General features: G+C 33.0%; 1 long non-coding RNA gene across 6 annotated transcripts; it reads right to left on the reverse strand.

Annotated features, from left to right (window-relative positions):
* Positions 1 to 515: 515 nt before the first annotated feature.
* LOC132643554 (uncharacterized) lies at positions 516 to 6,689 on the reverse strand. Of its 6 annotated transcripts, none has more exons than XR_009583654.1 (3): positions 3,463 to 6,607; positions 1,367 to 2,712; positions 516 to 761 (listed from the first exon to the last, which is right to left on the reverse strand). It is a non-coding gene; the product is annotated as an uncharacterized LOC132643554 (long non-coding RNA). The 6 variants fall into 6 exon arrangements; XR_009583655.1 differs by having other exon boundaries at positions 3,555 to 6,606; XR_009583657.1 differs by having other exon boundaries at positions 1,367 to 2,439; positions 2,628 to 6,605.
* Between the last annotated feature and the right edge of the window lie 1,281 nt (positions 6,690 to 7,970).

Raw genomic sequence — 7,970 nt, forward strand, 5'->3', positions numbered from 1 at the left:
TGGAAAATAGGTTTATGGCAACGCCGATAATACCGTTGCTATAGACATGAGAACCGTTACTATAGATATATAGCAACGGTTTAACGTGCGTTCCATCTGCTCGAGTGCCAATATATCTATGGCAACGGTTTCTGCAACGGTTGGTAAAACCCGTTGCTATAGCCATATCTACAGCAACGGTTGTTCCTCTTTCTGATGCAACGAGTTTTTTGTGTGTATTTGGAACGGTTTCCAACCGTCCCCATACCTCTTTAAGCAACGACTTTTTAGGATATTGCAACGGTTTCGTAGAGGTTATTGCAACAGGCTTTTCCTTTATTGCAACGGCTTTTGTCTATTCCAACGGTCTTTTTGTATGTACAAAAATCCAGTGCAATTATTTGGAACAGCCTATTGCAATGGTTTATCTGAAATAGTAGCCCTGGTTATAAATTGATATATATATATATATATATATATATATATATATATATATATATATATATATATATATATATAATACATTACAAATTACATAAATCAGAAAACACAATTTTTCATAATCCAAAATATCCAACATTCCTAATCCAACATATATACCCGTAAAACCAAAATGTTCAACCCAAAATGCATAATTAAGTTTTACATTTCAAGATTTAGGATAAGTTTCAAAATGTTCGATAGCAAAAAGATTCTTAGAACATGTAGAAAGCTTCATAAAAGATCTTCTCAAGTAAGATCAACGTCTTCACTGTCTCCTTCCCTTTCTTCATTTTCGACACCTACAAAAGAGAATAAATAATGTCACTACCCTTCAAATGCACACGCACATAATACAAAGATAAAACTTATTATAAACAGATACCAATTTTGAAAAGGGACAGGGACTGAATAATTAACTCCTTGAGGTTTGAACAAATCTAAACTTGAAACAAACATGGGTAATGGGATATGAAGAGGTACATCATAGTATGCTGCTTAGTTGCACAAAGGCTAGACAGCTTGTGCAAATAAGGTTGTTGTTGGTGGATGGCTGCTGTGATGGTATCAGAAGCATGTATAACTTGGTATTATTGCTATTGCATCTCAACAGGTCTGGACAACAATGCAAGATATAGCAGAGACAACATACAAGGACACAAGACAAGGCCACACATGCAAGACTCCTGCTGGTTTTTTCAAAGAAAGACTGCAGCAACTGGTTTGGATAGCATAAAGCAGATAATATTAATAATAATATTCAAACCAGTGGGCTGCCTCATCTGAAGATGTTCTAGTCACTTTGCTCCCATCAACATAACTGGTATGCATTCTAAGGAAATGTACAATAAATTTATCATGACAATACTGTAAAAATCACTAAATAGAGTCATTGAAAGCCTCACACCTGCAATGCATTTTCAGCATTTCTGCATAGCTTTTTCAGCATTTCTGCACAGTTTTTCAGCATTTCTTCACTGCGTTTCAGCATTTCTGCACTGCTTTTTCTGTATTTCTGCACTGCATTTTAATATTTCTGCACTGTATTTTTTGCTGCATTGCGTTTCTGTATTTCTTAAATGCAGTTTACTGTTTTCTAAATTGCGTTTCAGTATTTTTGTAGTGTTGTGCTTCAGCAGAAAATGAACCAAAAGTTATTGAAGTTTGGATAACCTGACATTATGAAAAGAGGCCATACTAAATTCTTGGATAGCCAATAGCCACATATGTGGAATCCTTGGAAAGAAAAGATCACCAGTGCATACTAACAGAATTCAGCACCACATCTATGCAAATAAACAAAATATATTAAATTTTCGGATAAATTGTTACTTACTTGGTATGGTTATAAAGTCAATGGTCATTTTCTGAATCAGGCGGTGTCGAAGGCTGGACGTCGGAGTGTTGAGCTAATACAAATACTTTGAATTGCTTAAATTATTCCATCTTGTCTTCTAAAGTCGACAAGCAATCCTTTAAAGATTCATTTTCCTCTCGAGACAAATATTGCTGAGATGATGATTCAGCTTTTGAAGAAGTGTCACCTTTCAAGTCTTTCGCCATTACTCCACTCCCAACCAAACATAGAAGTCACAATTCGACAATCATACCGTGATTTTATGCTATTTTCAGTTCCGGACAGTCTCTTGGAATGAATTACAATAGAGTATATGACAGGTCTCATGTTTCAATTTAGTTAGTAAAACTATGAAAATGACACCAACAAAGCAAGCAAAACACGATTGGGAGGATGCCAAATCCCATAAATCTATTTTCTATTGTTTTAGTCCCAACAAGAATGTCAATCATCTGCATAAAAACTTTCAGATTAAGGCAACATTCCTCTTTTTTAGGAAAAGGGAAAGATACAAGATACTGAATGACCTTAATAGAAAAGCTTAAAAGTTGAAGTAATATACCATTCACAATTGAACTTTCTGATTCTGGATACATATTCCTTTATATTAATGGTCAATACACCTAAATTGCAAAGCAACTAAACTCCGGTAAAATAATGAAAGTGATACCACAATGTCAATGAAAATTAGATAGAGAGGGTTCCAAATCACGTGAATCTTGAAAGACAACATTCCTCTTTTTAGGAAAAGGGAAAGATACAAGATACTGAATGACCTTAACAGAAAAGCTTAAAAGTTGAAGTAATATACCTTTCACAATTGAATTTTCTGATTCTGGATACATATTCCTTTATATAAACAGTCAATACACCTAAATATCAAAGCAACTAAACTCCTGTAAAACAATGAAAGTGATATCACAACGTCAATGAAAATGAGATAGAGAGGGTTCCAAATCACGTGAATCTAATTGCTAGCTTTCGTACTGACAAGTATAGCAATCAATTATGGCAAAAAAATTCACACATGAACTGTGCAAAGAAGAGCATAAACAAGAGAAATAGCTTCTGAAAAAGACAACATTATTTTTCGTTTTCAGGAAAATGGGAAAAGAGAGAATACCGAACACATACGTTCAAAAATATATTGAGAAAGCAAATTCATTTAAAAGAAAATCTAATCCAAGAGAAAAGCCGAAATAAACAATTCTAATTCCAAAATACCCTTAAAACACCATGAAGCATACACAAATATATTTCAACCCCATCACACCTACAGCGAGATGTCTCCCAATCAGCATCTCCTTGCAACCCCAATGACTAATTTCAACAACACCAGCACATGTTTATTGAATCTATTCACTTAACAATTCAGATGAATTGTCAAATTTAACTACTTTCATCATAAAAAAAGAAGGAAAAGGAAAGAGAAGCCATATCCTAACCAGCTCAAATCAACCAATGCACAACAAATTTAAGAACTTTTATAGGGTTTACCAATAATCACAATCAGCTATCACACACATCATCAAAAGAGTAAGAACCAACTTTTACACAACAACAAAATTTAAGAAATACCCGTATCAAATCAAAGACAAAATCAACATACCCAAATGTTATTTTCACAAAAAAAAAAAAAATCATACCTATGCTGCTTATTTCCTACGCCTACTAGGTACATGCCCCAAGAGAAAGCATCAAAAATAGTGAGGAAGATGGCAAAAGATCTCGAGCATACCTAGGTTTAGAGTTGTGATGACCTGGGTTACAGATGGAGATTAGGGCTTAGATATGCGAAGATGTGCTAGTGTTTTCTATAAAACAGAGAAGTGTAGTAAATTTTTAGAATTTTTTAGTTTTATTATATTTCTTTTGGAGCCTGGATTATACAGATTTTACGATTTTTGGCTAAAAGGAAAAATAATGTGGTCTCTGCTTTAGGCGGGTCTACAGTGAAAATAAGGAAAATTTGGGAGGGAATTTAAAACTGTTGCAATAGAAACAAAACTATTGCCATATTAAAACTATTGCAACGGTTAAATAAAACCGTCCCATTAGGTACATGTATGGTGACGGTTTAGATACAATTGCAACGGTTTAGACGCTAAAGTGTAACTATAGCATTCTGTCCTTGTGCAACGGGTATAACCGTTGCAGTACCTCGGTTACAGCAACGGTTGTATAATTGTTACAGAGGAAGGCATTGCCATAGCCCTAATTTCCAGTAGTGGTCGTTTTCGATGAACCTACCAAATTTCAAGCCAATCGGAGTTCGTCAAAAATCAGAATTCCGAAACCATGACCAATTCAGATAAAAAAAAATTCCCAGCCAAAATAGATTTTAAAAAACATATACATTTTTTCAGTAGTTCTTATCACATATCATCATTAGCGTACTAATATACATGAATCAAGAACAACGAACAAAATTTTAAAATATGTTTACATAATCTCTGTTACTTTCTGGAAATTAGCATGTTTATGTAATCATTGGATATAAAATTCAAAACACACCACATAGATATCCATGCATGCATCTTGAACAACAAATTTCAATATAAAAGAACAATTCATGCAACATATATATGTGATGCTACATATTCACTCTATAAATTTAAAATAAGAGCTAACTCGGACGAAGAGTATGCTGCTAATTTAAGCCAAGTGAACATCATTATCATTATCTCTAGTTCCATTGACCCAATGTGTAACTCAGATGGAGAGTTAATACAAGTTATCAATAACTAGTGATTATACCTAGTGACAACCTATAATAATAAAGTCAACACATAAATTTATTATTTCACTAGTATTTAGCCATGAAAACCATAAGGAAGAATCTCTATCACCATTAGATCATAGCCAAGTTATTTTTTCTAAAAGAAATCATTTTCAGAAAACAAAAAAAATGCCCAAAACACCATCTAAACAACCGCAAATCGCCGAAAAATGACATGAATCACTGCATAGCAGTGAGTATTTCTTATTGGGTCGTTTTTGATGAACCTACTGAATTTCAAATCAACCAGAGTTAGTAAAATTCCGAATCTTTAAATCTATGACCAAATTCAAAAAAATAAGTTTTTAAGCATCTTTAGGAATTAAAATAAACTGATTCTACTTTTCTCTTTTTACAATCATCCCTTGAGCACAACTTCAGGTAACATACAACACTTACTCACAACAAATTGTTCTCTGGATTAATGCATATGAGAATTCAAGATGCTAGTTTTCTCATTTTGGGCAAAAAATCTCGATGTCTCTTCTCATGAAATATTTAAGTGTTACTAGTGTCTAAAGGTAAATCTCCTTTCAGTAGATAAAAACCCACCACTAGCATACACTTATCCAGGACAATTTACACGTGGTACATTGAGCATATTTTAACAACTCAAATAAATAGACCATATTAGTGAATCCTATTTATTAATCATAACTCTCAATCTATGATGTAATCGCACATATAAGAAGTTTTAAGAATGGTAAGTGATTCCAAATAAATACACCACTTTAATAGTAATTATTTATTTATCACGAATTCTAATATTATACACTCTTATATTCATGTGAGAGAAAAACACGCTCATATAATAAATATCATTGAATTATATATATTCATATAATCACTGAATTCAAGAAAACATTACCCTCCTTGATGTCCATGGAAGAGAAGACTAAAACCATGAATGGTATGTCTTACAGTACTTCTAATGAAAGTAATATTCCTCAGTTTTAAATTTCTCTAAGGCTCTATTTCAAAGTTAGAACCAACAATCATCAGGAATCAGTGACAAAACTTCTCTAGCCAAACAAGGGCATCAAACATACATTCTTGAAGTAATTTGCAAAAGACAAGAATATCAAACCACATACATACGTGAATACACAGACCAGCAGATCAGTTCATGGATATAAGCTCTCAATTCATGTATTATAATCTCACATATATAAAGTATAAAGAATTCTAATAATTCCAAATAAACAAACCACTTAAATGGTAACCGTTTATTAATTATAAAATTCTTAAGATATACAGGTCCATATATTCGTGTGAGAGAAAAGAAGAAAAACTATGCTCACATATTTATCAGACAAGAAGAAAAAATCAAAATTTTCTGATTGAATAGTGGGTGCCGCTACCCCTTTGATCACGTGAAGCAAAGTCTCGAACAACCTTTAAAAAAAATTGACAAAGTAAACCAACTAACCCAGAAGGAATCTACTTTGCAAAAGAAAACTTCACCTCTGTCAACAAAACTAGCCGCCACAGTAATCTCAATGTTGTATCCATTTGATCAAAGTACTAAGAAAACCGGTCCACTGCCGCGAGAACCCAATCAACCATCAGCTTTCAATATTTTTTTATTTTTTTTTAAAAAAAGATTAAACTCAATCACAAAAAGATTTACAAAAGTTGGTTATCTTCGATTCTTCTTATAGGCACTAGCAGCAGAAAACAACAACGCCGCCCTCCTTTTCTTTTCCGTGAAAAACAGACACAAAAAATACAACGTGTACATGCACATAATCGTACAACATATATACAGATATATACATTAGGTTATCTATTTAGATGCAAGCAGGCTCTTGATGCCAATTGATGGAATACAGGCATAAGCAGCGTAAGCAAATAGCCAGGATCGAACTTGCATATAATATAGACAATACATAATCAAGATATTAATCAAACATAAAATTGATACTTATCTCTTGAAGCGTGACCGCGATCAAGAGTCGGATCTTCAACCACAAACACACACCATCCACGAGACCGTTATCCTTCAGTTCCACAGTCTTCTGCTGTGTAACCCGAATAATACCAGAATTTGTGAAATTCGTGTGGGCGAATTTCTATGAAAAAAAATGAGAAACTTGTAAAATCTTTAGCCTCCTTATGGAACAAGACCCTGTTATACCCCATTTTAAACGGGTCAAATCGGAGTACAACATATTGGTGATTCCTATTCGTTTATTTTTTAAGGAGTCGCCACCTAATTATTTTATTGGTGAATTAGGACACCTAAGTATTAACTAAGGCAAAGCTAAACTAAACCTCCGTTAATGGTCCGCTTAACTAATGTGATTCTAGGTAAGGGTTCTTGATTATCCTAAAGGGAAGGGGTTAGGCATCCTTTAAGATTCGTTAACTACGATTAACCGGTCAAACTTAGGTTATTTAATTAAGACTAAAAAAATACAAATATAACATTTTAAATGTTTATGAAAATAGTTTGTAAATATTATCAAGATTTCAAAAAATGGAGAATATAAGGCATTTTGACAAAAATAATATTTTTATATTTTATGGGTAATATAAGAAAAAGTATTTCATCTTAAGTAATTAAGTGATTAAGTAAAAGATTTGCATTTGATAACACAATGGGTTTAATACCTAGTGCTAGCCGAATTTAATGAATATAAAGACATAAGTGGACATCATAATTAAACAAAGGGATTAACTAATGAAGTCTCAAATGAAATGAATGAGGCATTATAGGCAATCTTATCTTATGCATTTAGAAAATTGTTTTATATTTTTTAAACAAAACAAAGAATAAGCACGCTATTTTTAAATATTCTAAATTTAAATATCATAAATTGTTTTGAAATACGTTAAGTACATTATTGTTTTAAATTATGTCATAGAATAAGTACGTTATCTAAATTTAACTATCTTAAATGCGTTATTTAAAATAAGTACGTTATTTTTTAAGGTGTTCTAAATTCAAATATCATAAATTCTAAATTGTTTTAAATACATTATTTCTAAGGCAAACTCGAACTCTAACTACCCGTTATCATAAACTATTCCCATGTATTCCACTAGGATTCATCTAAGCTAAGAAAACAAAATAAGGTAAAATGTTAGTCAATCAATACAAATCAAATACACGAAGGGAATAGAGTAGAGGAGGCAAATGGGTCCGGCCCATTTACGTTGCTGTGATTCTGTTTCTGCCATATGGGCTTTGGCCCAAATCCTTTTTACTACACTGCTGATGGGGGTCGACTCAAGAGTAATAATCACGTTGGGCTTTAGCCCAACATCGGATGCGGGAGAAAACGAGAGTGACACGGATAAAAATAGGTTGCGGGTTAAGTCTCAAAACGAGACTTCTTGTAGCCACGGAAGTCTTTTACGAAGACCCCAATT

The sequence above is a fragment of the Lycium barbarum genome, chromosome 6, assembly GCF_019175385.1.
Source record: "Lycium barbarum isolate Lr01 chromosome 6, ASM1917538v2, whole genome shotgun sequence".
Classification (NCBI taxonomy): Eukaryota; Viridiplantae; Streptophyta; class Magnoliopsida; order Solanales; family Solanaceae; genus Lycium; species Lycium barbarum.